This window comes from Pseudophryne corroboree, chromosome 4, assembly GCF_028390025.1.
Source record: "Pseudophryne corroboree isolate aPseCor3 chromosome 4, aPseCor3.hap2, whole genome shotgun sequence".
In the NCBI taxonomy this organism is placed as follows: Eukaryota; Metazoa; Chordata; class Amphibia; order Anura; family Myobatrachidae; genus Pseudophryne; species Pseudophryne corroboree.
In genome coordinates this window covers 527,823,197-527,851,082 of record NC_086447.1, presented here as the reverse complement: position 1 = coordinate 527,851,082, position 27,886 = coordinate 527,823,197, and the positions used below count along the sequence as shown (strand labels likewise).

Genomic DNA, 27,886 nt, shown 5'->3' with positions numbered 1-27,886 from the left:
GGAGGAACTGCAACACCACGTTAAGGTCCCAAGGCGCCGTAGGCGGCACAAAGGGAGGTTGGATATGCAGAACTCCCTTCAAAAAGGTCTGAACCTCAGGGAGGGCAGCCAATTGTTTCTGAAAGAAAATGGATAGGGCCGAAATCCGGACCATCACAGATCTCAACCTCAGCCCATATCCACTCCTGCTTGCAGGAAGAGGAGGAAATCTCCCAGTTGAAACTCCACCGTAGGAAACTTCTTGGATTCACACCAAGAGACATATTTATTCCAAATACGATGGTAATGTTTAGACGTTACCCCTTTCCTAGCCTGTATAAGGGTAGGAATGACCTTCTTCGGAATGCCCTTCCGAGCAAGTATCAGGCGCTCAACTTCCATGCCGTTAAACGTAGCCGCGGTAAGTCTTGATAGGCGAACGGCCCCTGCTGCAGCAGGTCCTCCCGAAGAGGAAGAGGCCTCGGCTCTTCTTGCAGTAGATTCAGAAGGTCCGCGTACCAAGCCCTTCTTGGCCAGTCTGGGGCAATGAGGATCGCTTAAACCCTTGTTCTCCTTATGAGCTTTAGGATTCTTGGGATGAGTGGGAGTGGAGGAAACACGTACACTGACTGGAACACCCACGGAGAGACCAGGGCGTCCACTGCCACTGCCTGTGGATACCTCGACCTGTAACAATAACGCCAAAGCTTTTTGTTGAGATGAGAGGCCATCATGTCTATTTGAGGTAACCCCCAAAGATCTGTTAATTAGTTGAACACCTCCGGATGGAGACCCCAACTCCCCTGGATGGAGATCATGTCTGCTGAGGAAGTCTGCTTCCCAGTTGTCTACTCCCGGAATGAAGATGGCTGACAGCGCCAACGCGTGTTTTTCTGTCCAGAGGAGTATTCTTGTCACCTCTGACATTGCCGCTCTACTCTTCGTTCCGCCCTGTCGGTTTATGTAAGCCACTGTTGTTACGTTGTCCGACTGCACTTGAATGGCCCGATTTCTTAGTAAAGGGGCCGCCTGAATAAGACCGTTGTAGATGGCTCTTAGTTCCAGGATGTTGATGGGCAGGCCGGCTTCCAGGAAGGTTACTCCTTGAGTGACTGCTCCCCAGCCCCGAAGGCTCGCATCCGTGGTTAGAAGGACCCAGTCCTGAATCCCGAACCTGCAGCCCTCCAGAAGGTGAGGCAATTTAGAGCCACCAGAGGAGTGAAATCCTGGCCTTTGGCGACAGACGAATTCTCTTGTGCATGTGGAGGTGAGATCCCGACCACTTGTCCAGGAGATCCAGTTGGAAGGTCCGAGCGTGGAACCTCCTGTACTGGAGAGCCTCGTAAGAGGCCACCCTCTTTCCCAATAGGTGGATGCATTGATTAACCAACACCTGGGGTAGCTTCAGGACATCCCGGACCATAGCTTGTATCACAATGCCCTTTCCTGCGGAAGAAACACCCTCTGCACTTCCGTATCCAGGATCATACCCAGAAATGACAACCTCTGGGTTGGTTCCAAATGTGACTTTGGAAGGTTCAGAATCCAACCGTGACTCTGGAGCAGTCGTGTTGTGAGAACAGTGCACTGCAGCAGCCTCTCCTTGGACGATGCCTTTATCAGCAGATCATCCAGATATGGAATGATGTTCACACCCCGCTTGCGGAGGTGTTGTGGAGAGGCCGAATGGCAGGGCCTGGAACTGGTAATGACACTCCAGCCATGCGAAGCGGAGATAAGCCTGATGCGGCACCCAGATCGGAATGTGGGGGTACGCATCCTTGATATCCAGTGATACCAGGAATTCCCTTTCTTCCAGACCTGATATCACCGCCCTGAGAGACTCCATCTTGAACTTGAACTCCTTTAGCAAGGGGTTCAATGATTTTAGGTTCAGAATGGGCCTGACCGAACCATCCGGTTTCAGTACCATGAAAAGGTTCAAATAGTAACCTTTGGTCAGCATGTGAGGTGGCACTGGTACAATCACCTGTGCTTCCACCAGCTTTTGGACAGCGTCTTGTAGTACAGTGCTGTCCTCCAACAGAGTTGGTAAGCCTGACTTGAAACCCTGTATCCCTGAGACATAATATCTATCACCTAGGGATTCAGGCGGACGATACCCAGACATGACTGAAGTGTCTGAGTCTCGTTCCCACTGGCCCCACCAACGGGGTGTGCAGTCCACCGTCATGCGGAGGACTTTGGCGCACCCGAAGTAGGCTTTTGTTCCTGGGAACCTGCAGCGGCAGGTTTCTTGGACTTAACCCGACCTCCCCTAAAGAAGGTATTGGATGTTCTGGCCTTTCTAGGCTTGTTAGGCCGAAAGGACTGCGTTGCAGCTGAAGAGAAAGATTTCTTCAGAGCAGGTGCTGCTGCGGGAAGAAACGGAGACTTACCCGCTGTAGCGGTGGATATCCATGCGTCTAGAGCTTCCCCAAAGAGAGCCTGACTTGTATAGGGTAGGGACTCCACACTTCTTATGGATTCCGCGTCGGCCGACCACTGGCACAGCCACAGTCCCCGACGAGTTGAAAGAGACATGGAAGATATTCCCGCAGCCATGGAACCCAGGTCTTTCATGGATTCTACCATAAAACCTCCAGAATCATGTATGTTGCGTAAATACAATGCAACGTCATCCCTATCCATCGTATCCAAATCCTCAAGTAAGGTAGCCGACCACTTCACTATTGCCTTTGCAATCCATGCACTAGCAATAGTGGGACGTAATATGGCCCCTGAAGCAGTGTACATTGATTTAAGCGTGTTATCAATTTTCTGCCGACTCCTTTAAGGCGGTATATCCTGGAACAGGCAAAACCACATTCTTTGAGAGTCTGGACACAGATGCGTCAACAAACGGAGGGTTTTCCCATTTTTCCCTATCCTCCTCAGGGAAAGGAAATTCCACCTGGACCTTTTAGGGACCTGGAATTTTTTCTCAGGGTTTTCCCATGCTTTTTCAAATATAGTATTCAACTCCTTTGACGCAGGGAAGGTTAGCGAGGCTTATTTTCAGTGAAAAAAGCCTCATCAACCAGCTCAGGTGTGGTGCCATTAACATTCAACACATCCCTGATAGCCTCTATCAACTGCACCCCCTTTGCAAGAGATGTGGACCCCCGCAACACATCCCCATCTGTAGTGTCAGAATCGGTATCAGTGTCGTCTTGTGTGACATGCACAAGCGCACGTTTGTGGGGGTATATAGCGGGGTGTCCTGAGGTAGCAGACATGGGCCATACAGCCTTAGAGCTCTGCAATACCTGGGTTGCAGATTCATTACTAGCAACCCTGTCAGAAATCTAAGAAATCCAAGTTCTGATAGAGGAAAACCACTCTGGTTCCCTTGCTGGTATCTGTGCTAAACCAGTGCTAACCTGATTACATGGAATGGGATCATCCTGGGAGAATAAATCATCTGCAGAATATGACAGTGTCCCTGGACATAGCTAAAGGAGACCATCAAACACGCCCCACACCCACACACAGGTGGGGGTAGACAGAGTCCCCCCCCCCCCCCCCCCCCCAAAGAATGGCAAGAGAGAGACAGAGATTGGAGCCAACCCACACACAGTGCTTTTTAGCAAAGGGAGACCTTAATAGGACACACAGTCTTATTACAGCCTCCCCTCCCTTCTACAACCCCCTGGTACCGTGTACAGTAAGCTGGAGTTGCTGTGGAGGGACCTGTTCTTCCTCTAAGCGAAAATGGCGCTGGAATGCTGCTGGGTCTGCTCTGCGAACCTCCGCCCCCTTAATGGCACTGTCTTCCTGCTCTTCAGATGATTATACTGGCCTGGGGAAAGTTGCTGGCTGAGATCCGCAGACCCCGACAGGTTTGCTGACCAGTGTGGGGGGGTAAGCGCTGGCCCAGGGCGCCCCTCACAGCGCCACGCTATGTGCCTCTGGTACTTTCCCGGGAGCCCACCCCATTGCCGCCATCTTCACACCAGCCCCCCGCTTGTTAGGGGGGGTCGGTGACTCACTCACCACTTCTTCAGCTCTATAAGGGGTTGGCGGCATGCTGCTGGGGCGAGTGGTTCCCCTGTGACGGAGACCGATCAGACCCCTCTGGAGCTCAGTGTCCAGTTAGCGGAGTCCGTGGCTAAGACCCCGCAGGGCGGACACTGCTCCCCCCTTCCCCCCCTTAGTCCCTCGCTGCAGGCAGGCTGTTGCCAACAGCCTCCTGTAAAAAAATAAACTCTAAAATAAAACTTTACTAGAAAAGCTCTGTAGAGCTCCCCTAGCTGTGACCAACTCCTCCGGGCACATTTTCTAAACTGAGTCTGGTAGGAGGGGCATAGAGGGAGGAGCCAGCCCACACTCTCAAACTCTTAAAGTGCCATTGGCTCCTGGTGGACCCGTCTATACCCCATGGTACTAATGTGGACCCCAGCATCCTCTAGGACTTAAGAGATATATTGTGTATACAGATGTGTCCTCAAAAGATTGCTGCAATCGTGGTAAACAGCCCTTCTGAGCTTGTGCTGGGTGTCATTTTCCCTCGAAAGTTCTGTTGTGCTTCATTTGCCATTCTAAGGGGTATATGCAATTGCGGTCGAATTCCCGAAATTGTCGAAAAACGGGACTTTTTCGCCCCCCCCCAAAAAAACGACAATGCAATTCAGTACTTTCCGTCAAAAAAACGGACTTTCAAAATTCGACTTTTTGAAATTCGACATTTGTCAAATTCGACATTTCTGCAATGGTACAAATACAGCAATTCGCCAAAAGTATATTCAATTGAAGTTTGGAAATTCGACAACAGTGCTTTTAGACAGTAAATTCGTAATTTTCAATCCGCCACACTTTGGTGGGGGAATCTAATAAAAAAAATTTAAAACATGTTTTTTTTGGCTTTTTTTTATTGGTAATAGCATATCTATTTATATTAGAAGGGATTAGGTACTTGGTTTGTCTATTTTGGAGGCACAAGTATTATTTATATATTTTTAAAAATATATATATTTTTTTTAAATGGAATGGTAAAATCACGAAAAAAAATGGCGTGGGGTCCCCCCTCCAAAGCATAACCAGCCTCGGGCTCTTCGAGCCGGTCCTGGTTCTAAAAATCCGGGGGGAAAAAATGACATGGGATCCCCCGTATTTTTAAAACCAGCACCGGGCTCTGCGCCTGGTGCTGGTGCAAAAAATACGGGGGACAAAAAGAGTAGGGGTCCCCCGTATTTTTTACACCAGCATCGGGCTCCACTAGCTGGACAGATAATGCCACAGCCTGGGGTCACTTTTATACAGCGCCCTGCGCCCGTGGCATTAAATATCCAACTAGTCACCCCTGGCCGGGGTACCCTGGGGGAGTGGGGACCCCTTCAATCAAGGGGTCCCCAGCCACCCAAGGGCCAGAGGTGAAGCCCGAGGCTGTCCCCCCCATCCAAGGGCTGCGGATGGGGGGCTGATAGCCTTTGGAAAAATGAAAGAATATTGTTTTTTCCAGTAGTACTACAAGTCCCAGCAAGCCTCCCCCGCAAGCGGGTACTTGGAGAACCACAAGTACCAGCACGCAGGATAAAAACGGGCCCGCTGGTACCTGTAGTTCTACTGGAAAAAAATACCCAAATAAAAACAGGACACGCACACCGTGAAAGTACAACTTTATTTCACACCTGCCGACACACACATACTTACCTATGTTGACACGACGTTCGGTCCACTTGTCCAAGTAGAATCCGGGGTACCTGTGAATAAAATTATACTCACCTCAATCCAGTGTCCAGGTTATAATCCACGTACTTGGCAAAAAAAGAAAACGAACACCCGGACCAAACGGACTGAAAGGGGTCCCATGTTTACACATGGGACCCCTTTCCACGAATGCCGGGACCCCACGTGACTGCTGTCACAGAAGGTCCCTTCAGCCAATCAGGTAGCGCTACTTCGTGGCACTCTGCTGATTGGCTGTATGCGCGTCTGCTGTCAGACAGCGCATCGCAAAGCCTCTCCATTATTTTCAATGGTGGGAACTTTGCGTCAGCGGTGAGGTCACCCGCGGTCAGCGGCTGACAGCGGGTAACCCCACCGCTACCCGCAAAGTTCCCACCATTGAAACTAATGGAGGGAGCTGTGCGATGCGCTGTCTGACAGCAGACGCGCATACAGCCAATCAGGTGAGTGCCAGGAAGTAGCGCTTCCTGATTGGCTGAAGGGACCTTCTGTGACAGCAGTCACGTGGGGTCCCGGCATTCGTGGAAAGGGGTCCCATGTGTAAACACATGGGTCTGTTTCTTTGTTTACGTGGATTATAACCTGGACACTGGATTGAGGTGAGTATAATTTTTTTCACAGGTACCCCGGATTCTTCAGTGACGAGGGGGGCGTGGCAGTCGGCGGGTCAACATAGGTAAGTATGTATGTGTCGGCATGTATGAAATAAAGTTTTACTTTCACGGTGTGTGTCTCCTGTTTTTATTTGGGTATTTTTTTTCCAGTAGAACTACAGGTACCAGCGGGCCCGTTTTTCTCCCGCATGCTGGTACTTGTGGTTCTCCAAGTACCAGCTTGCGGGGGAGGCTTGCTGGGACTTGTAGTACTACTGGAAAAAACAATATTCTTTCATTTTTCCAAAGGCTATCAGCCCCCCATCCGCAGCTCTTGGATGGGGGGGGACAGCCTCGGGCTTCACCCCTGGCCCTTGGGTGGCTGGAGGGGGGACCCCTTGATTGAAGGGGTCCCCACTCCCCCAGGGTACCCCGGCCAGGGGTGACTAGTTGGATATTTTAATGCCACGGCCGCAGGGCGCTGTATAAAAGTGACCCCCGGCTGTGGCATTATCTGTCCAGCTAGTGGAGCCCGACGATGCTGGTGTAAAAAATACGGGGGACCCCTACTCTTTTTGTCCCCCGTATTTTTTGCACCAGGCGCAGAGCCCGGTGCTGGTTTTAAAAATACGGGGGATCCCATGTCAGTTTTTCCCCCGGATTTTTAGAACCAGGACCGGCTCGAAGAGCCCGAGGCTGGTTATGCTTTGGAGGGGGGACCCCACGCCATTTTTCCCCCCGTTTTTTAAAAATCGGAACAAAATCCGTCAAATCGTCCGTTTTTCGTCAGCGGGACTGTCGAATCCGTTTTTCATTTTATATGGTCAATTTCGGCACCCACTTGCCGAAATTAGACGGTCGAATTGTCTCGAATTAAAAAACGGCCGAAAAATTGCCGCGATTCGCCGCTAATTGCATATACCCCTATGTATTCAAAACTTATTTTTGTGCAGTTAAAGTCCCCTTATGGCATCTCTGGTACAGACTGAGTGGTGTTTCACTGCGTCTGCAGTGTGAATAAGACATAGTTGCTACACTACACTGCTCTTTGTGACTAACGCCGCATGGTGTATTGAGGTTTTGTGTATAAGGACACATCTGTACTAATTTGGTCAATAGAATGCAGTCATATTTTGACTGTCATTAGCATGTCCTTTTTCTATATTTTGAGAACTAGAATGCACTCTGCATTGTATGTGGTTACTAGAATTCTCTCTGTATTGGAGCACTATATATAGGATGCTGTCTTTTATTCCAGTTACCAGTACGTAGAGACATGGAAACATAACATGGCCAAGACACTCCACTTGTCCCCTGCTCTCTCGATAACACCACTTTTACTGTCCAACAAGTAGCTGCTTCTGTGACAGCCTCAACTCTGCTCTCCTTCAATCCCCATATTTAGTCCATTTCTTAATTCTGCTTCTTCCATCTAAGGAACATTGCCAGAATCTGGCCCTTCCTCAACCCTGACACCACTAAAACTCCTTCACCCGCTCATAATTTCCCCAAAGATATATCTGTCAAATCTGGCTGGTGTGAACAAAAATCTGGTAATGTATGGGAGTGACAATCAACCATTTGCTCTAAACCACTGGAAAACAGGCAAAAATGGTCATTCCGACAAATTGGTTAAATCCGTTTGATATAACCAATTTGTGCAAATGATCATTCTGTCCATTATCTGGTGTTTTGGGAGCAGCTGATTGTCATACATTACCAGATTTTTGTTCCAACCAGCCAAATTTGCCAGATATATATTAGGGATCTGGTCATGTGACCGGCGCTCAGTATCTCGGCGATCACCATGCCAATGCCAGGATCCCGCCCGCATGCCAACTGACAGGGCTAGTCCCAGCCCTAACCCATATATTTTGTGTACCCAGATTAGGACTATTGCTAATCACCGCCTCTCTGGCTTCCCTCTCTCCTTCCCCCACTTCAATATCCTCTGAACGCTCTCATCTCATTTTACTCTCTAATGGGCCCTACACATTAGGCGATGTGCCGCCGAGGTGCCCGACGGCCGACCCGGCGGCAGGGGGGGGCAGTGAAGTTTCTTCACTCCCCCCGTCACCCGGCTCCATAGACGTGCAGGCAAATATGGACGATCTCGTCCATATTGGCCTGCATGCACAGCCGACATGTCACCAGCGATGAACGAGCGCGGGGCCGTGCATCGTTCATCGCTGGTGACTCCACACTGCACGATATGAACGTAATCTCGTTCATTAATGAACGAGATCGTTCATATCGTGCAGTGATATCGGCATGTGTGTAGGGCCTATAATGTGTGCTTCTTCCTTCTGCAATCTGCTTTAATGGCTCCCTATCTTACTCACTTGTAATTCATATGCCTCACACTCACTTAAAATTAAAAACTGTAAATCACTCCTCTCTTCCCTAATTCTCGATCCTCATTTCTGCCCACACTCCACTCCTTATTTGACAAGCACCTCTCATCTTTGTTTTACAATTACCTCCAAGATTTTGCTTGGGCTGCCCCCATTCTATGAGCCCCTGTATCAGTCTTCCTCAGAACTCAACACTTTGTCCTATAACCCTTTGATAAAGGGATCCCCAGGAAAGGGCACCTTTTGCTTAACCAAGTTCAAGCATGCATTCAGTCAGTCAGCATCAGGTTCATACACGGCTGCAGCCAGTGACCAGTCAACAAAATAACCTTTGTAATAACTAGCCACACGTGTATAAAGTGGAAAGTAATAGAGCAGAGAGAGCTTTATTTCCTACCAGCAGTACATTATAAAGTGATACCAATTAACATATTGTGTCGTCGATTCCTGACACGAAGCTTAATCCTATTGGCTAATAAAATTTCAATCTTATACGTAATATGTTTGCCAACGTCTATATTTTTATATGTGCTCTTAAGTGGAATAACTAGGGGTTTTTGCTAACCTCAAAACCTACATATGTCTGGTTATATTTTTACACCTGCTGTACCGCAAACTGACAAATACCCTTTGAAGCTCACATGTCTAGCTGCTGACATTATATTTCTGCTAGGAAATTACCGTAAAATATATCTTAGATAAAGGTCATAACTTCACAATGTAGGTTCAAACAAAATACAGTGTCTGTACTTTTTCCTGTGTCAGATCTAAGTTGAAAACAATTTGAAACAGCTTGTCAGATGTCAATTATAAATGGAGTCTTATGAACAAATATGGCTTCCATCTTTATCAACTTCCCCTCTTTGTTTCTAATTTTTACCTTTAATTTACCCTTCCTTTACCTGGTCATTGATTCTATAGGGACACCTACTTTCACGACTGGTGTACCATAAGGGCACTCCAGGCATGGGCTAGTCCATTCAACATCCCTATACTCGGGCAGAACCAATGTTCCCTATTCTCTTATCCCTAACCACAAGAGAAAGTTCTTAAAGCAGAGGAGTCTTTTGACGATGGAATCATTATAATGTTCATAGTCCTTGCTCAATAGTCCTTGAAAGTCTTTTTGACTCAATATTGTGACAGCAAAGTTCATTAGATTACGTCATCATAACAGTAGGGACAGCTGGAAGCTTCTGTGTATCTGGTATGGCAGGTCTCACAGTAGAAGAATGTGGAATTGTATATTATAGCTCCTCCAATAAGTTTCATATAAATTGGTTGCGGTTTAGCAGTTTCAGCAATGCCTTAGGTAGAAAAACATTTTAGTGTCAGTATCCACATAATAAGCCTTAAAAATAAGAATTTACTTACCGATAATTCTATTTCTCGTAGTCCGTAGTGGATGCTGGGAACTCCGAAAGGACCATGGGGAATAGCGGCTCCGCAGGAGACTGGGCACAAAAGTAAAAGCTTTAGGACTACCTGGTGTGCACTGGCTCCTCCCCCTATGACCCTCCTCCAAGCCTCAGTTAGGATACTGTGCCCGGACGAGCGTACACAATAAGGAAGGATTTTGAATCCCGGGTAAGACTCATACCAGCCACACCAATCACACCGTACAACCTGTGATCTGAACCCAGTTAACAGCATGATAACAGAGGAGCCTCTGAAAAGATGGCTCACAACAATAATAACCCGATTTTTGTAACAATAACTATGTACAAGTATTGCAGACAATCCGCACTTGGGATGGGCGCCCAGCATCCACTACGGACTACGAGAAATAGAATTATCGGTAAGTAAATTCTTATTTTCTCTGACGTCCTAGTGGATGCTGGGAACTCCGAAAGGACCATGGGGATTATACCAAAGCTCCCAAACGGGCGGGAGAGTGCGGATGACTCTGCAGCACCGAATGAGAGAACTCCAGGTCCTCCTCAGCCAGGGTATCAAATTTGTAGAATTTAGCAAACGTGTTTGCCCCTGACCAAGTAGCTGCTCGGCAAAGTTGTAAAGCCGAGACCCCTCGGGCAGCCGCCCAAGATGAGTCCACTTTCCTTGTGGAATGGGCTTTTACAGATTTTGGCTGTGGCAGGCCTGCCACAGAATGTGCAAGCTGAATTGTACTACAAATCCAACGAGCAATAGTCTGCTTAGAAGCAGGAGCACCCAGCTTGTTGGGTGCATACAGGATAAACAGCGAGTCAGATTTTCTGACTCCAGCCGTCCTGGAAACATATTTTCAGGGCCCTGACTACGTCCAGCAACTTGGAGTCCTCCAAGTCCCTAGTAGCCGCAGGTACCACAATAGGCTGGTTTAAGTGAAACGCTGAAACCACCTTAGGGAGAAATTGAGGACGAGTCCTCAATTCTGCCCTGTCCGTATGAAAAATTAGGTAAGGGCTTTTATAGGATAAAGCCGCCAATTCTGAAACATGCCTGGCTGAAGCCAGGGCTAACAGCATTACCACTTTCCATGTGAGATATTTTAAGTCCACAGTGGTGAGTGGTTCAAACCAATGTGATTTTAGGAACCCCAAAACTACATTGAGATCCCAAGGTGCCACTGGAGGCACAAAAGGAGGCTGTATATGCAGTACCCCCTTGACAAACGTCTGAACTTCAGGAACTGAAGCCGGTTCTTTCTGGAAGAAAATCGACAGGGCCGAAATTTGAACCTTAATGGACCCTAATTTTAGGCCCATAGACAGTCCTGTTTGCAGGAAATGCAGGAAACGACCCAGTTGAAATTCCTCTGTAGGGGCCTTCCTGGCCTCACACCACGCAACATATTTACGCCAAATACGGTGATAATGTTGCACGGTTACATCCTTCCTGGCTTTGATCAGGGTAGGGATGACTTCATCCGGAATGCCTTTTTCCTTCAGGATCCGGCGTTCAACCGCCATGCCGTCAAACGCAGCCGCGGTAAGTCTTGGAACAGACAGGGTCCCTGCTGGAGCAGGTCCTTTCTTAGAGGTAGAGGCCACGGGTCCTCCGTGAGCATCTCTTGAAGTTCCGGGTACCAAGTCCTTCTTGGCCAATCCGGAGCCACGAGTATAGTCCTTACTCCTCTCCTTCTTATGATTCTCAGTACCTTGGGTATGAGGGGCAGAGGAGGGAACACATACACTGACTGGTACACCCACGGTGTTACCAGAGCGTCCACAGCTATTGCCTGAGGGTCCCTTGACCTGGCGCAATATCTGTCTAGTTTTTTGTTGAGGCGGGACGCCATCATGTCCACCTTTGGTTTTTCCCAACGGTTCACAATCATGTGGAAGACTTCTGGGTGAAGTCCCCACTCCCCCGGGTGGAGGTCGTGTCTGCTGAGGAAGTCTGCTTCCCAGTTGTCCACTCCCGGAATGAACACTGCTGACAGTGCTATCACATGATTTTCCGCCCAGCGAAGAATCCTTGCAACTTCTGCCATTGCCCTCCTGCTTCTTGTGCCGCCCTGTCTGTTTACGTGGGCGACTGCCGTGATGTTGTCCGACTGGATCAACACCGGCTGACCCTGAAGCAGAGGCCTTGCTTGACTTAGGGCATTGTAAATGGCCCTTAGTTCCAGGATATTTATGTGAAATTACGTTTCCATGCTTGACCACAAGCCCTGGAAATTTCTTCCCTGTGTGACTGCTCCCCAGCCTCTCAGGCTGGCATCCGTGGTCACCAGGACCCTGTCCTGAATGCCGAATCTGCGGCCCTCTAGAAGATGAGCACTCTGCAACCACCACAGGAGAGACACCCTTGTCCTTGGAGACAGGGTTATCCGCTGATGCATCTGAAGATGCGATCCGGACCATTTGTCCAGCAGATCCCACTGAAAAGTTCTTGCGTGGAATCTGCCGAATGGAATCGCTTCGTAAGAAGCCACCATTTTTCCCAGGACCCTTGTGCATTGATGCACTGACACTTGGCCTGGTTTTAGGAGGTTCCTGACTAGCTCGGATAACTCCCTGGCTTTCTCCTCCGGGAGAAACACCTTTTTCTGGACTGTGTCCAGAATCATCCCTAGGAACAGCAGACGTGTCGTCGGAATCAGCTGCGATTTTGGAATATTTAGAATCCACCCGTTCTGTCGTAGTACTACTTGAGATAGTGCTACTCCGACCTCTAACTGTTCCCTGGACCTTGCCCTTATCAGGAGATCGTCCAAGTAAGGGATAATTAAGACGCCTTTTCTTCGAAGAAGAATCATCATTTCGGCCATTACCTTGGTAAAGACCCGGGGTGCCGTGGACAATCCAAACGGCAGCGTCTGAAACTGATAGTGACAGTTCTGTACCACAAACCTGAGGTACCCTTGGTGAGAAGGGCAAATTGGGACATGGAGGTAAGCATCCTTGATGTCCAGAGACACCATATAGTCCCCTTCTTCCAGGTTCGCTATCACTGCTCTGAGTGACTCCATCTTGAATTTGAACCTTTGTATGTAAGTGTTCAAGGATTTCAGATTTAAAATAGGTCTCACCGAGCCGTCCGGCTTCGGTACCACAAACAGCGTGGAATAATACCCCTTTCCCTGTTGTAGGAGGGGTACCTTGATTATCACCTGCTGGGAATACAGCTTGTGAATGGCTTCCAATACCGCCTCCCTGTCGGAGGGAGACGTTGGTAAAGCAGACTTCAGGAACCGGCGAGGGGGAGACGTCTCGAATTCCAATTTGTACCCCTGAGATACTACCTGCAGGATCCAGGGGTCCACTTGCGAGTGAGCCCACTGCGCGCTGAAATTTTTGAGATGGGCCCCCACCGTACCTGAGTCCGCTTGTAAGGCCCCAGCGTCATGCTGAGGACTTGGCAGAAGCGGGGGAGGGCTTCTGTTCCTGGGAAGAGGCTGCCTGCTGCAGTCTTTTTCCCCTTCCTCTGCCCCGGGGCAGATATGTGTGGCCTTTTGCCCGCTTGCCCTTATGGGGACGAAAGGACTGAGCCTGAAAAGACGGTGTCTTTTTCTGCTGAGAGGTGACCTGGGGTAAAAAGGTGGATTTCCCAGCCGTTGCCGTGGCCACCAGGTCCGATAGACCGACCCCAAATAACTCCTCCCCTTTATACGGCAATACTTCCATATGCCGTTTGGAATCCGCATCACCTGACCACTGTCGCGTCCATAACCCTCTTCTGGCAGAAATGGACAGCGCACTTACTCTTGATGCCAGAGTGCAAATATCCCTCTGTGCATCTCGCATATATAGAAATGCATCCTTTAAATGCTCTATAGTCAATAATATACTGTCCCTGTCCAGGGTATCAATATTTTCAGTCAGGGAATCCGACCAAGCCACCCCAGCACTGCACATCCAGGCTGAGGCGATTGCTGGTCGCAGTATAACACCAGTATGTGTGTATATACTTTTTAGGATATTTTCCAGCTTCCTATCAGCTGGCTCCTTGAGGGCAGCCGTATCAGGAGACGGTAACGCCACTTGTTTTGATAAGCGTGTGAGCGCCTTATCTACCCTAGGGGGTGTTTCCCAACGCGCCCTAACCTCTGGCGGGAAAGGGTATAATGCCAATAATTTTTTAGAAATTAGCAGTTTTTTATCGGGGGAAACCCACGCTTCATCACACACCTCATTTAATTCATCTGATTCAGGAAAAACTACGGGTAGTTTTTTCACACCCCACATAATACCCTTTTTTGTGGTACTTGTAGTATCAGAAATGTTCAAAACCTCCTTCATTGCCGTGATCATGTAACGTGTGGCCCTACTGGAAAACACGTTTGTTTCCTCACCGTCGACACTGGAGTCAGTGTCCGTGTCTGGGTCTGTGTCGACCATCTGAGGTAACGGGCGCTTTAGAGCCCCTGACGGTGTTTGAGACGCCTGGACAGGTAATAACTGATTTGCCGGCTGTCTCATGTCGTCAACAGTCTTTTGTAAAGTGCTGACGCTATCACGTAATTCCTTCCATAAGACCATCCAGTCAGGTGTCGACTCCCTAGGGGGTGACATCACTATTACAGGCAATTGCTCCGCCTCCATACCATTTTCCTCCTCATACATGTCGACACAACGTACCGACACACAGCACACACACAGGGAATGCTCTGATAGAGGACAGGACCCCACTAGCCCTTTGGGGAGACAGAGGGAGAGTTTGCCAGCACACACCAAAGCGCTATATACATATATACAGGGATAACCTTCTATAAGTGTTTTTCCCTTATATAGCTGCTGTATTGATTAATCTGCCAAATTAGTGCCCCCCCTCTCTTGTTTTACCCTGTTTCTGTAGTGCAGGACTGCAGGGGAGAGTCAGGGAGACGTCCTTCCAGCGGAGCTGTGAGGGAAAATGGCGCTTGTGTGCTGAGGAGATAGGCTCCGCCCCCTTCTTGGCGGCCTTTCTCCCGCTTTTTTAAGGAAAAACTGGCTGGGGTTAAATGCATCCATATAGCCCTGGAGCTATATGTGATGTATTTTTTGCCATCTAAGGTGTTTTTATTGCGTCTCAGGGCGCCCCCCCCAGCGCCCTGCACCCTCAGTGACCGGAGTGTGAAGTGTGCTGAGAGCAATGGCGCACAGCTGCGGTGCTGTGCGCTACCTTATTGAAGACAGGACGTCTTCTGCCGCCGATTTCCCGGACCTCTTCTGTCTTCTGGCTCTGTAAGGGGGCCGGCGGCGCGGCTCTGGGACCCATCCATGGCTGGGCCTGTGATCGTCCTTCTGGAGCTAATGTCCAGTAGCCTAAGAAGCCCAATCCATACTGCACGCAGGTGAGTTCGCTTCTTCTCCCCTTAGTCCCTCGGTGCAGTGAACCTGTTGCCAGCAGGACTCACTGAAAATAAAAAACCTATACTTAAACTTTTTCACTAAGCAGCTCAGGAGAGCCACCTAGTGTGCACCCTTATCGTTCGGGCACAAAAATCTAACTGAGGCTTGGAGGAGGGTCATAGGGGGAGGAGCCAGTGCACACCAGGTAGTCCTTAAAGCTTTTACTTTTGTGCCCAGTCTCCTGCGGAGCCGCTATTCCCCATGGTCCTTTCGGAGTTCCCAGCATCCACTAGGACGTCAGAGAAATATGCAATTAATAGCAAAACAAGTTCCTTAGCATCAATAGATAATATTTCTGAAAAGCAATTGGTTGTATAGTGTTTATAAAACCAAGAAAAGAAAGAATCTGGAAATACACTGGTATAATTATGATTAGTAGCGAACTGATTTTTCAACTGTATTACTTCATAGATGGTCTGCAAAGTGACATTGGATGGTGTAAGCAATGCTACTTCATATTTGGTTAGTCTAGCAGCAGATAAATGTTTAGTCTGCGCTTGGTTCAGAATTTCAGTCACTGAGTGAGGCACCTGTACAGTTAAGGGATGACCCAGAACAATATCAGCAGCTTTGTCTAACAATAACGCTGCTGCTGCTACTGACTTGACACATGTTGGTGCTGCCCGTAGGACTGGGTCTAACTGTACTGAGTAATACGCTAGGGGTCGCTGTTTGTCACAATGTACCTGCGTTAATATTTTTTTCCGCATGGCCTGAAACTTCACAACAAAACAAGTTGAAAGGCCTTGCATAATCAGGAAGTCCTAATGCTGGTGCTGATATTATGTCTTTTTAGCTGACAAAAAGCATCTAGCTGTTCTTGTGTCATGAGTAATGCACCTTGTGCATTTTGTCCCTTTAGGGCATCATATAACACTTGTAGTTTCTGTGATGCGCCTACAATCCACTTTTTGCAATAAGTGATTAGTCCTAAAAGGATATGAGTTGTTTACATGTTTGAGGAGGTTTAACTTTTGAAATAATTTTCCTCCTTTTTGTAGTGATATGCTTACTATAAGCAGAAATGCAGTGTACCAGAAATTGTACTTTGTCTGGTGCATATTATAACTTATTTCTATGTACCCTACATTTCTTTTTTTATATATGAATAGCAATAAGGCTTGACATTTGGGTTCTATTTAAAAATACCTTACACTTGTTGTTCTTTTGATGGCATCATATAAAACTTAGTTTTTTGTGATGCCCTTGGAATGTATTTTGTACAATAGGTGATTAATTTTTTAGAAATGACTTGTAAGGTGCGTCAGATATTTCTAAAATAAACCTCCCTCCTTTACTGTTATATGCCAAGCATCAACAGTGATGCAATGTTAATGTATGTTCACCTAACATCTTTCAGAGGTATCATTTATGCATTGTTACAGTTTACAGTTACAATTTTGATTTTATACCATGTAAATGTAATTGTATCATGAGGGCAGACTTCTATCTTAGGGGTATGGACTATGACTACAGTTCTGCCCACTTCTCATACCTAGTTTACTTTATCACTTGGCCCCACCCCTTGTAATAGTTACCCAAACACTTCCTGATTCTCTGGCATTTCATTACACACTGTAACTGGAACAGTAACGAGCTGTACATTAAAGAAAATATTTTTTTACATTTGTAACATGTTTCTAATTATCTACCTATGAACTGTTACTGTTTTAGACACAGAATAATTTTACTGTGGAGATCTTTTTAATACAAATACATGTTATATTTTTAGTTTTAGGACAGCCCTTTGCTATTGGCTGAGGCAATATTTATTTGGCCACAACACATTTTATTATACTTATTTAAAACTTTATACTAAGAGAATACTATTTTACACACACAAATAAAACGCTGAGAGTGAGCCAGCACTCTCCCAACTCCGAACAGGGGTTAGCTGGAGTTTAATGATAAACCATTAGAACTTACATAATACATTATATCACACACTTCCATTGAAGTCTACATGTTATTTGTAGCCACTGATTCAATACATATTTATTAATGTATTTTACTGACTATATATTTTTTTTAATTTTGTGGCACAAAAGGACAGAAAAGTGCAAACACACTGACTACAATTTATGAATAATTTCTTTACACAATTTGATAAGCATGCAGTTTCAGAGACAAAAGCAGCCTGAAACTGAGACTTTTGGACCTCAGTTTTACCTAATGACGGACCAGACCAGCCCACATGGGAAGGCAAAAAGGAGTAAAGAATAGATTACCACCAGCTGGTTTTATGTTTGCATTTCCATGCCACCCGAGTCCAATTGTCCATCACTAAGCAGGATCCAGAAAACTCATAACCCTTTTTGGATTCTATTTTTAGGTTTAAATTATTTTTAATTTTCTTACATATCTAATGAACTTTATAAATTGTTGTTTAACATCAGGGAGTTTTGTAACTGTTATGTTAACAGTTCTGAATTTTTTTATATTATGCAGTGGTTTAGCGCAACTCTTGGCGCGCTGGATTAGGTCCGTCAGCAGCTACACCAGGTGTGACAGCATCTTATGTGCACACCGGATATAGTTTGTAGGGACCAAATCCTTAAGTAAATTATACACTGGAGGTGCAGATTAGAGATGAGCGCCTGAAATTTTTCGGGTTTTGTGTTTTGGTTTTGGGTTCGGTTCCGCGGCCGTGTTTTGGGTTCGAACGCGTTTTGGCAAAACCTCACCGAATTATTTTTGTCGGATTCGGGTGTGTTTTGGATTCGGGTGTTTTTTTCAAAAAACCCTAAAAAACAGCTTAAATCATAGAATTTGGGGGTCATTTTGATCCCAAAGTATTATTAACCTCAAAAAACATAATTTACACTCATTTTCAGCCTATTCTGAACACATCACACCTCACAATATTATTTTTAGTCCTAAAATTTGCACCGAGGTCGCTGTGTGAGTAAGATAAGCGACCCTAGTGGCCGACACAAACACCGGGCCCATCTAGGAGTGGCACTGCAGTGTCACGCAGGATGTCCCTTCCAAAAAACCCTCCCCAAACAGCACATGACGCAAAGAAAAAAAGAGGCGCAATGAGGTAGCTGTGTGAGTAAGATTAGCGACCCTAGTGGCCGACACAAACACCGGGCCCATCTAGGAGTGGCACTGCAGTGTCACGCAGGATGTCCCTTCCAAAAAACCCTCCCCAAACAGCACATGACGCAAAGAAAAAAAGAGGCGCAATGAGGTAGCTGACTGTGTGAGAAAGATAAGCGACCCTAGTGGCCGACACAAACACCGGGCCCATCTAGGAGTGGCACTGCAGTGTCACGCAGGATGGCCCTTCCAAAAAACCCTCCCCAAACAGCACATGACGCAAAGAAAAAAAGAGGCGCAATGAGGTAGCTGACTGTGTGAGTAAGATTAGCGACCCTAGTGGCCGACACAAACACCGGGCACATCTAGGAGTGGCACTGCAGTGTCACGCAGGATGTCCCTTCCAAAAAACCCTCCCCAAACAGCACATGACGCAAAGAAAAAAAGAGGCGCAATGAGGTAGCTGTGTGAGTAAGATTAGCGACCCTAGTGGCCGACACAAACACCGGGCCCATCTAGGAGTGGCACTGCAGTGTCACGCAGGATGTCCCTTCCAAAAAACCCTCCCCAATCAGCACATGATGCAAAGAAAAAGAAAAGAAAAAAGAGGTGCAAGATGGAATTATCCTTGGGCCCTCCCACCCACCCTTATGTTGTATAAACAAAACAGGACATGCACACTTTAACCAACCCATCATTTCAGTGACAGGGTCTGCCACACGACTGTGACTGATATGACGGGTTGGTTTGGACCCCCCCCAAAAAAGAAGCAATTAATCTCTCCTTGCACAAACTGGCTCTACAGAGGCAAGATGTCCACCTCATCTTCACCCTCCGATATATCACCGTGTACATCCCCCTCCTCACAGATTATCAATTCGTCCCCACTGGAATCCACCATCTCAGCTCCCTGTGTACTTTGTGGAGGCAATTGCTGCTGGTCAATGTCTCCGCGGAGGAATTGATTATAATTCATTTTAATGAACATCATCTTCTCCACATTTTCTGGATGTAACCTCGTACGCCGATTGCTGACAAGGTGAGCGGCGGCACTAAACACTCTTTCGGAGTACACACTTGTGGGAGGGCAACTTAGGTAGAATAAAGCCAGTTTGTGCAAGGGCCTCCAAATTGCCTCTTTTTCCTGCCAGTATAAGTACGGACTGTGTGACGTGCCTACTTGGATGCGGTCACTCATATAATCCTCCACCATTCTATCAATGTTGAGAGAATCATATGCAGTGACAGTAGACGACATGTCCGTAATCGTTGTCAGGTCCTTCAGTCCGGACCAGATGTCAGCATCAGCAGTCGCTCCAGACTGCCCTGCATCACCGCCAGCGGGTGGGCTCGGAATTCTGAGCCTTTTCCTCGCACCCCCAGTTGCGGGAGAATGTGAAGGAGGAGATGTTGACAGGTCGCGTTCCGCTTGACTTGACAATTTTGTCACCAGCAGGTCTTTCAACCCCAGGAGACCTGTGTCTGCCGGAAAGAGAGATCCAAGGTAGGCTTTAAATCTAGGATCGAGCACGGTGGCCAAAATGTAGTGCTCTGATTTCAACAGATTGACCACCCGTGAATCCTTGTTAAGCGAATTAAGGGCTGCATCCACAAGTCCCACATGCCTAGCGGAATCGCTCCGTGTTAGCTCCTTCTTCAATGCCTCCAGCTTCTTCTGCAAAAGCCTGATGAGGGGAATGACCTGACTCAGGCTGGCAGTGTCTGAACTGACTTCACGTGTGGCAAGTTCAAAGGGCATCAGAACCTTGCACAACGTTGAAATCATTCTCCACTGCACTTGAGACAGGTGCATTCCACCTACTATATCGTGCTCAATTGTATAGGCTTGAATGGCCTTTTGCTGCTCCTCCAACCTCTGAAGCATATAGAGGGTTGAATTCCACCTCGTTACCACTTCTTGCTTCAGATGATGGCAGGGCAGGTTCAGTAGTTTTTGGTGGTGCTCCAGTTTTCTGTACGTGGTGCCTGTACGCCGAAAGTGTCCCGCAATTCTTCTGGCCACCGACAGCATCTCTTGCACGCCCCTGTCGTTTTTTAAAAAATTCTGCACCACCAAATTCAAGGTATGTGCAAAACATGGGACGTGCTGGAATTGGCCCAGATTTAATGCACACACAATATTGCTGGCGTTGTCCGATGCCACAAATCCACAGGAGAGTCCAATTGGGGTAAGCCATTCCGCGATGATCTTCCTCAGTTGCCGTAAGAGGTTTTCAGCTGTGTGCGTATTCTGGAAAGCGGTGATACAAAGCGTAGCCTGCCTAGGAAAGAGTTGGCGTTTGCGAGATGCTGCTACTGGTGCCGCCGCTGCTGTTCTTGCGGCGGGAGTCCATACATCTACCCAGTGGGCTGTCACAGTCATATAGTCCTGACCCTGCCCTGCTCCACTTGTCCACATGTCCGTGGTTAAGTGGACATTGGGTACAGCTGCATTTTTTAGGACACTGGTGACTCTTTTTCTGAGGTCTGTGTACATTTTCGGTATCGCCTGCCTAGAGAAATGGAACCTAGATGGTATTTGGTACCGGGGACACAGTACCTCCAACAAGTCTCTAGTTGGCTCTGCAGTAATGATGGATACCGGAACCACGTTTCTCACCACCCAGGATGCCAAGGCCTCAGTTATCCGCTTTGCAGTAGGATGACTGCTGTGATATTTCATCTTCCTCGCAAAGGACTGTTGAACAGTCAATTGCTTACTGGAAGTAGTACAAGTGGGCTTACGACTTCCCCTCTGGGATGACCATCGACTCCCAGCGACAACAACAGCAGCGCCAGCAGCAGTAGGCGTTACACGCAAGGATGCATCGGAGGAATCCCAGGCAGGAGAGGACTCGTCAGACTTGCCAGTGACATGGCCTGCAGGACTATTGGCATTCCTGGGGAAGGAGGAAATTGACACTGAGGGAGTTGGTGGGGTGGTTTGCGTGAGCTTGGTTACAAGAGGAAGGGATTTACTGGTCAGTGGACTGCTTCCGCTGTCACCCAAAGTTTTTGAACTTGTCACTGACTTATTATGAATGCGCTGCAGGTGACGTATAAGGGAGGATGTTCCGAGGTGGTTAACGTCCTTACCCCTACTTATTACAGCTTGACAAAGGGAACACACGGCTTGACACCTGTTGTCCGCATTTCTGGTGAAATACCTCCACACCGAAGAGCTGATTTTTTTGGTATTTTCACCTGGCATGTCAACGGCCATATTCCTCCCACGGACAACAGGTGTCTCCCCGGGTGCCTGACTTAAACAAACCACCTCACCATCAGAATCCTCCTGGTCAATTTCCTCCCCAGCGCCAGCAACACCCATATCCTCCTCATCCTGGTGTACTTCAACACTGACATCTTCAATCTGACTATCAGGAACTGGACTGCGGGTGCTCCTTCCAGCACTTGCAGGGGGCGTGCAAATGGTGGAAGGCGCATGCTCTTCACCTCCAGTGTTGGGAAGGTCAGGCATCGCAACCGACACAATTGGACTCTCCTTGTGGATTTGGGATTTCGAAGAACGCACAGTTCTTTGCGGTGCTTTTGCCAGCTTGAGTCTTTTCAGTTTTCTAGCGAGAGGCTGAGTGCTTCCATCCTCATGTGAAGCTGAACCACTAGCCATGAACATAGGCCAGGGCCTCAGCCGTTCCTTGCCACTCCGTGTCGTAAATGGCATATTGGCAAGTTTACGCTTCTCCTCCGACAATTTTATTTTAGGTTTTGGAGTCCTTTTTTTTCTGATATTTGGTGTTTTGGATTTGACATGCTCTGTACTATGACATTGGGCATCGGCCTTGGCAGACGACGTTGCTGGCATTTCATCGTCTCGGCCATGACTAGTGGCAGCAGCTTCAGCACGAGGTGGAAGTGGATCTTGATCTTTCCCTAATTTTGGAACCTCAACTTTTTTGTTCTCCATATTTTATAGGCAGAACTAAAAGGCACCTCAGGTAAACAATGGAGATGGATGGATTGGATACTAGTATTGGATACCTGCCGACTGCCGACACAGAGGTAGCCACAGCCGTGAACTACCGCACTGTACACTGGTTGATAAAGAGATAGTAGTATACTCGTAACAACTAGTATGACACTATGACGACGGTATAAAGAATGAAAAAAAAACCACGGTTAGGTGGTATATATTATAATAATAATACAATTATGGATGGACGGACTGCCTGCCGACTGCCGACACAGAGGTAGCCACAGCCGTGAACTACCGCACTGTACACTGGTTGATAAAGAGATAGTAGTATACTCGTAACAACTAGTATGACACTATGACGACGGTATAAAGAATGAAAAAAAAACCACGGTTAGGTGGTATATATTATAATAATAATACAATTATGGATGGACGGACTGCCTGCCGACTGTCGACACAGAGGTAGCCACAGCCGTGAACTACCGCACTGTACACTGGTTGATAAAGAGATAGTAGTATACTCGTAACAACTAGTATGACACTATGACGACGGTATAAAGAATGAAAAAAAAACCACGGTTAGGTGGTATATATTATAATAATAATACAATTATGGATGGACGGACTGCCTGCCGACTGCCGACACAGAGGTAGCCACAGCCGTGAACTACCGCACTGTACACTGGTTGATAAAGAGATAGTAGTATACTCGTAACAACTAGTATGACACTATGACGACGGTATAAAGAATGAAAAAAAAAACCACGGTTAGGTGGTATATATTATAATAATAATACAATTATGGATGGACGGACTGCCTGCCGACTGCCGACACAGAGGTAGCCACAGCCGTGAACTACCGCACTGTACACTGGTTGATAAAGAGATAGTAGTATACTCGTAACAACTAGTATGACACTATGACGGTATAAAGAATGAAAAAAAAACCACGGTTAGGTGGTATATATTATAATAATAATACAATTATGGATGGACGGACTGCCTGCCGACTGCCGACACAGAGGTAGCCACAGCCGTGAACTACCGCACTGTACACTGGTTGATAAAGAGATAGTAGTATACTCGTAACAACTAGTATGACACTATGACGACGGTATAAAGAAAGAAAAAAAAATACCACGGTTAGGTGGTATATATTGTAATACAATTATGGATGGACGGACTGCCTGCCGAGTTCTGACTGCCGACACAGAGGTAGCCACAGCCGTGAACTACCGCACTGTACTGTGTCTGCTGCTAATATAGACTGGTTGATAAAGAGATAGTATACAATACATACAACAATGAATATACTACTATACTGGTGGTCAGGCACTGGTCACCACTAGTCACACTGGCAGTGGCACTCCTGCAGCAAAAGTGTGCACTGTTTAATTTTAAATTAATATAATATTATGTACTCCTGGGGGCTCCTGCTATAACAACCTGCAGTGCTCCCCAGTCTCCCCCACAATTATTATAAGCTTTGCCTTTTATACATTGATGTGCAGCACACTGGGCTGAGCTGAGTGCACACAGACTGAGTCACACTGTGTGACTGGCTGCTGCTGTGTATCGTTTTTTTTCAGGCAGAGAACGGATATAGCAGAGAACGGATATATATTAAAATAAATAAAAGTTAACTAACAACAACTGCACTGGTCACTGTGGTAAACTCTGTCTGACTCTGCACAATCTCTCTCTCTCTTCTAATCTAATTTCTAATGGAGAGGACGCCAGCCACGTCCTCTCCCTATCAATCTCAATGCACGTGTGAAAATGGCGGCGACGCGCGGCTCCTTATATAGAATCCGAGTCTCGCGAGAATCCGACAGCGTCATGATGACGTTCGGGCGCGCTCGGGTTAACCGAGCAAGGCGGGAGGATCCGAGTCTGCTCGGACCCGTGAAAAAAACATGAAGTTCGTGCGGGTTCGGTTTCAGAGAAACCGAACCCGCTCATCTCTAGTGCAGATGCCAAACTTGAGACCATACATAAATTTTTGTTAGGAGACATTTTTGGTCTCTTGACATTACATGCTGTACAATTTTTAGTCTACCAATGTATTAGTCTGGGGCATGCACATCTTCAGGTATAATTAGTAGGTCTTATTTTTTTTTAACACTGGCAACCATTTACTGATTAACTTTTTAGATTTAACAGATTTCCTAACATTTGTTTTTTTTTACAGGGCTTACATTTATAGTACCAAGGTGTTTGACTAATTGGACATAGTGTATCATCTGGTGGGTTACAATGTCTACAATTTGGACATGCCCAGTACGGATACCCTTTGGTTTTCTTGGGACCTTTACATATAATTGGTTCCCTGTCCAGATATGTCTGCATCTTTAAAATCATCCATATTAGTTGTTCTTGAGTTTGTCCTAACTCTTTAACTTTTTCTTATACTGAAGTAATTTACCTGTTTTAATCCACAAATCAAGACTCTGTTCCAGATTATTATCCTTCACATATCTCCCATAGGTTACTTTAATTTGTTTCAACCTATCCGGGTCTAGAGTGCCATTAGTAGTCAATTTTGCCCATTGAAACAATCGTCTCATACCCTTCAAGCATTGCTCACCATTTACATTCTTCATAATGTCCATGGCACTCCGAGGTGCTTCATCCGAAGGAGAAGTATTTGTATTTCCCATTCTTATGGCCAGTAAGAAAAAATCCGGAATATATCAGTAGCCTGGATCTAACGGATCCTCAGAGATACAACTGTGAGGATAATTGCCTGGAACAGAGGTGATCTGTAACCAATTTTTACCTATGTCACTATCTTTTGGAATGAAATGACATCCCATTAATATGAACACATCATCTGGGTTTTTTTCTATTTTCCCAAACCCCTTCTTCTGCAAAGTACACTACTGCTTTTAAAACAAATGGATGTCCCTCTCCTAACCTATGTATAATAGCTATGCAGACACAATTCTGACAGGACATTCAACTTGCATTCATTGCTTGCAGCAGTCTGTGGTTACAGCTCACGGAAGAGAGAGAGAAAAAAAGAAATTTTAAACGGCATCCGTTTCTGATTTTTTTTTTTTCTTAACTCTGTACGCTATAATTTTTAAAGCGACAGGACGTGGTTTTTGGTACCAACAAGGTATGCAAGTCAGATGCAATGATATTCTACTGTGATATTGTGTACAATATACTGCTCTGAACCTTCCAATTCAGACAGTATATCTGACCAATCCTTTCCAATATTTTTTACTTTAGGAATAAAATGACAACCTATTGGTACAAAAATGTTAAACTCCTCTTCCCACGGTTCAGAGAATAATGGTGATTGTCCTGGATTACAAATATAATGTAAATAAAATTTCTGATCGTGGTGTGCCTTTACTAAGAGTACTACACACTTACAAAGGGGACATGTCTGTTTCATAACTCTGACTTATTTTTAAAGTCTTTCTACAATTTTGTACACATATAGACTGCAGTAACACAAACTTAACCTACGTTTTAATTCTCAATATAAGACAAAACAAGACAGTGGTCGCAGCAACGTTTAGTGTAACAATCCATCAGTTGGTTATATGCAGACACACTCTAAATACTCAGAATTCATTTACTTCCACATTCATTCATTGTTACGCCTTTATAACGCACATATAAGCAAGAGATAGAATGAAAATGAGAAAAACCTGTTTACTGAGTGAACTTTGTGCGTGCGATCCCGATGCCTGTCTCCCAGCGGAACAGAGTGGATAGTTAACAGGAATGAGAGTCTACAGAGAAATATCTCTACGTACCATGCATGGATTTTGAGTCTCAGTCCAGGAACCGTCCGCCCAGTCGTCCGCTGTTCAACAGGTGATGTGGGATCTCGGATTCGGAACCCCCATATTGATAAAGGGATCCCCAGGAAAGGGCACCTTTTGCTTAACCAAGTTCAAGCACGCATTCAGTCAGTCAGCATCAGGTTCATACACGGCTGCAGCCAGTGACCAGTCAACAAAATAACCTTTGTAATAACTAGCCACACGTGTATAAAGTGGAAAGTAATAGAGCAGAGAGAGAGAGAGCTTTATTTCCTACCAGCAGTACATTATAAAGTGATACCAATTAACATATTGTGTCGTCGATTCCTGACACGAAGCTTAATCCTATTGGCTAATAAAACTTCAATCTTATACGTAATATGTTTGCCAACGTCTATATTTTTTATATGTGCTCTTAAGTGGAATAACTAGGGGTTTTTGCTAACCTCAAAACCTACATATGTCTGGTTATATTTTTACACCTGCTGTACCGCAAACTGACAAATACCCTTTGAAGCTCACATGTCTAGCTGCTGACATTATATTTCTGCTAGGAAATTACCGTAAAATATATCTTAGATAAAGGTCATAACTTCACAATGTGGGTTCAAACAAAATGCAGTGTCTGTACTTTTTCCTGTGTCAGATCTAAGTTGAAAACAATTTGAAACAGCTGGTCAGATGTCAATTATAAATGGAGTCTTATGAACAAATATGGCTTCCATCTTTATCACCTTCATCATGTCTCTCCCAGTTCAACCTTCAAGTGTTCATGCCTTTCTCTTAGTATGAGAGTTCTTTTCGGGCAATGCCTTCCTCCTGCTCGTTCTTCACTCCAAGTCACCAGTACTCAAATGCCTTGTCTCCATCCACTCAGCAACTGACAAGGTCTGCTCGCCTATACGTTGGGTACAGAATCACCAAGTACTAAATCAATTTATAACAGTTACTCCTGCTAGCATAAGTTGCCCTCCCCCGATTATCTGTGATGCAATATAAAATGATTGGTACGTATGCTATGTTATTATATTGTTGTGTAATGCATTTATACCCAGATATTCCATTATTTTGAAATGTTTTCTGTTCACCATGTATATCACTGCATACACTGCATGGAGCCTTATAGATAAATTATATATGGTTTCTTTTTTCCATCAATTTTTTTTGTCTTCAAGCTACTAATGCCTTATCGTTTGACAAGTGTCATTTCATTACCATGGCAACTGGAGCCTTGACACATAATGCAGCTAGCAGATTTGGTTTAGACACCGCTCTCTTGTCTACATTCCTGTGCATAACGAAATTGCTCTTTGCTGATTTCCTGACCACCTCTGCCATCATGTGACTTTTCTGAGTGACTGGCTCCTACTGGGAATTCATGGTACACTCTAATCATGAATGTACTTGACAGTAAAAAATAAATAAATGTACTTCTAGCAGACAAACTTAAGTTTCAGCCATGTCACTATCCAGCCCATACAGAGTTACTGGAGGAAAGCCTTTAAAAACCATGTAAACCATGTATTTCATATTGTCTCATACTTACGGTTTTTAGTTTATTTCCCATGCCATACACTTTATACCCTTCCGCTAAATCAGTTTTAAACTTTTTTTCATTCAAAAAAGTATACCCATATATTTAATGTTAAGTGGTTAAAAAATGGACACTGAAAATTAATTGCCTGAAAATAATACTAAACTAGATTTTTTCTGGATTACTGTTAGGTTTTTT

At 46.0% G+C, this 27,886-nt stretch overlaps 1 long non-coding RNA gene across 1 annotated transcript; it reads right to left on the bottom strand.

Annotated features, from left to right (window-relative positions):
- Positions 1–8,969: 8,969 nt before the first annotated feature.
- LOC134909901 (uncharacterized) lies at positions 8,970–27,406 on the bottom strand. Its single transcript, XR_010176061.1, has 2 exons — positions 26,146–27,406; positions 8,970–9,921 (listed from the first exon to the last, which is right to left on the bottom strand). It is a non-coding gene; the product is annotated as an uncharacterized LOC134909901 (long non-coding RNA).
- Positions 27,407–27,886: the final 480 nt, after the last annotated feature.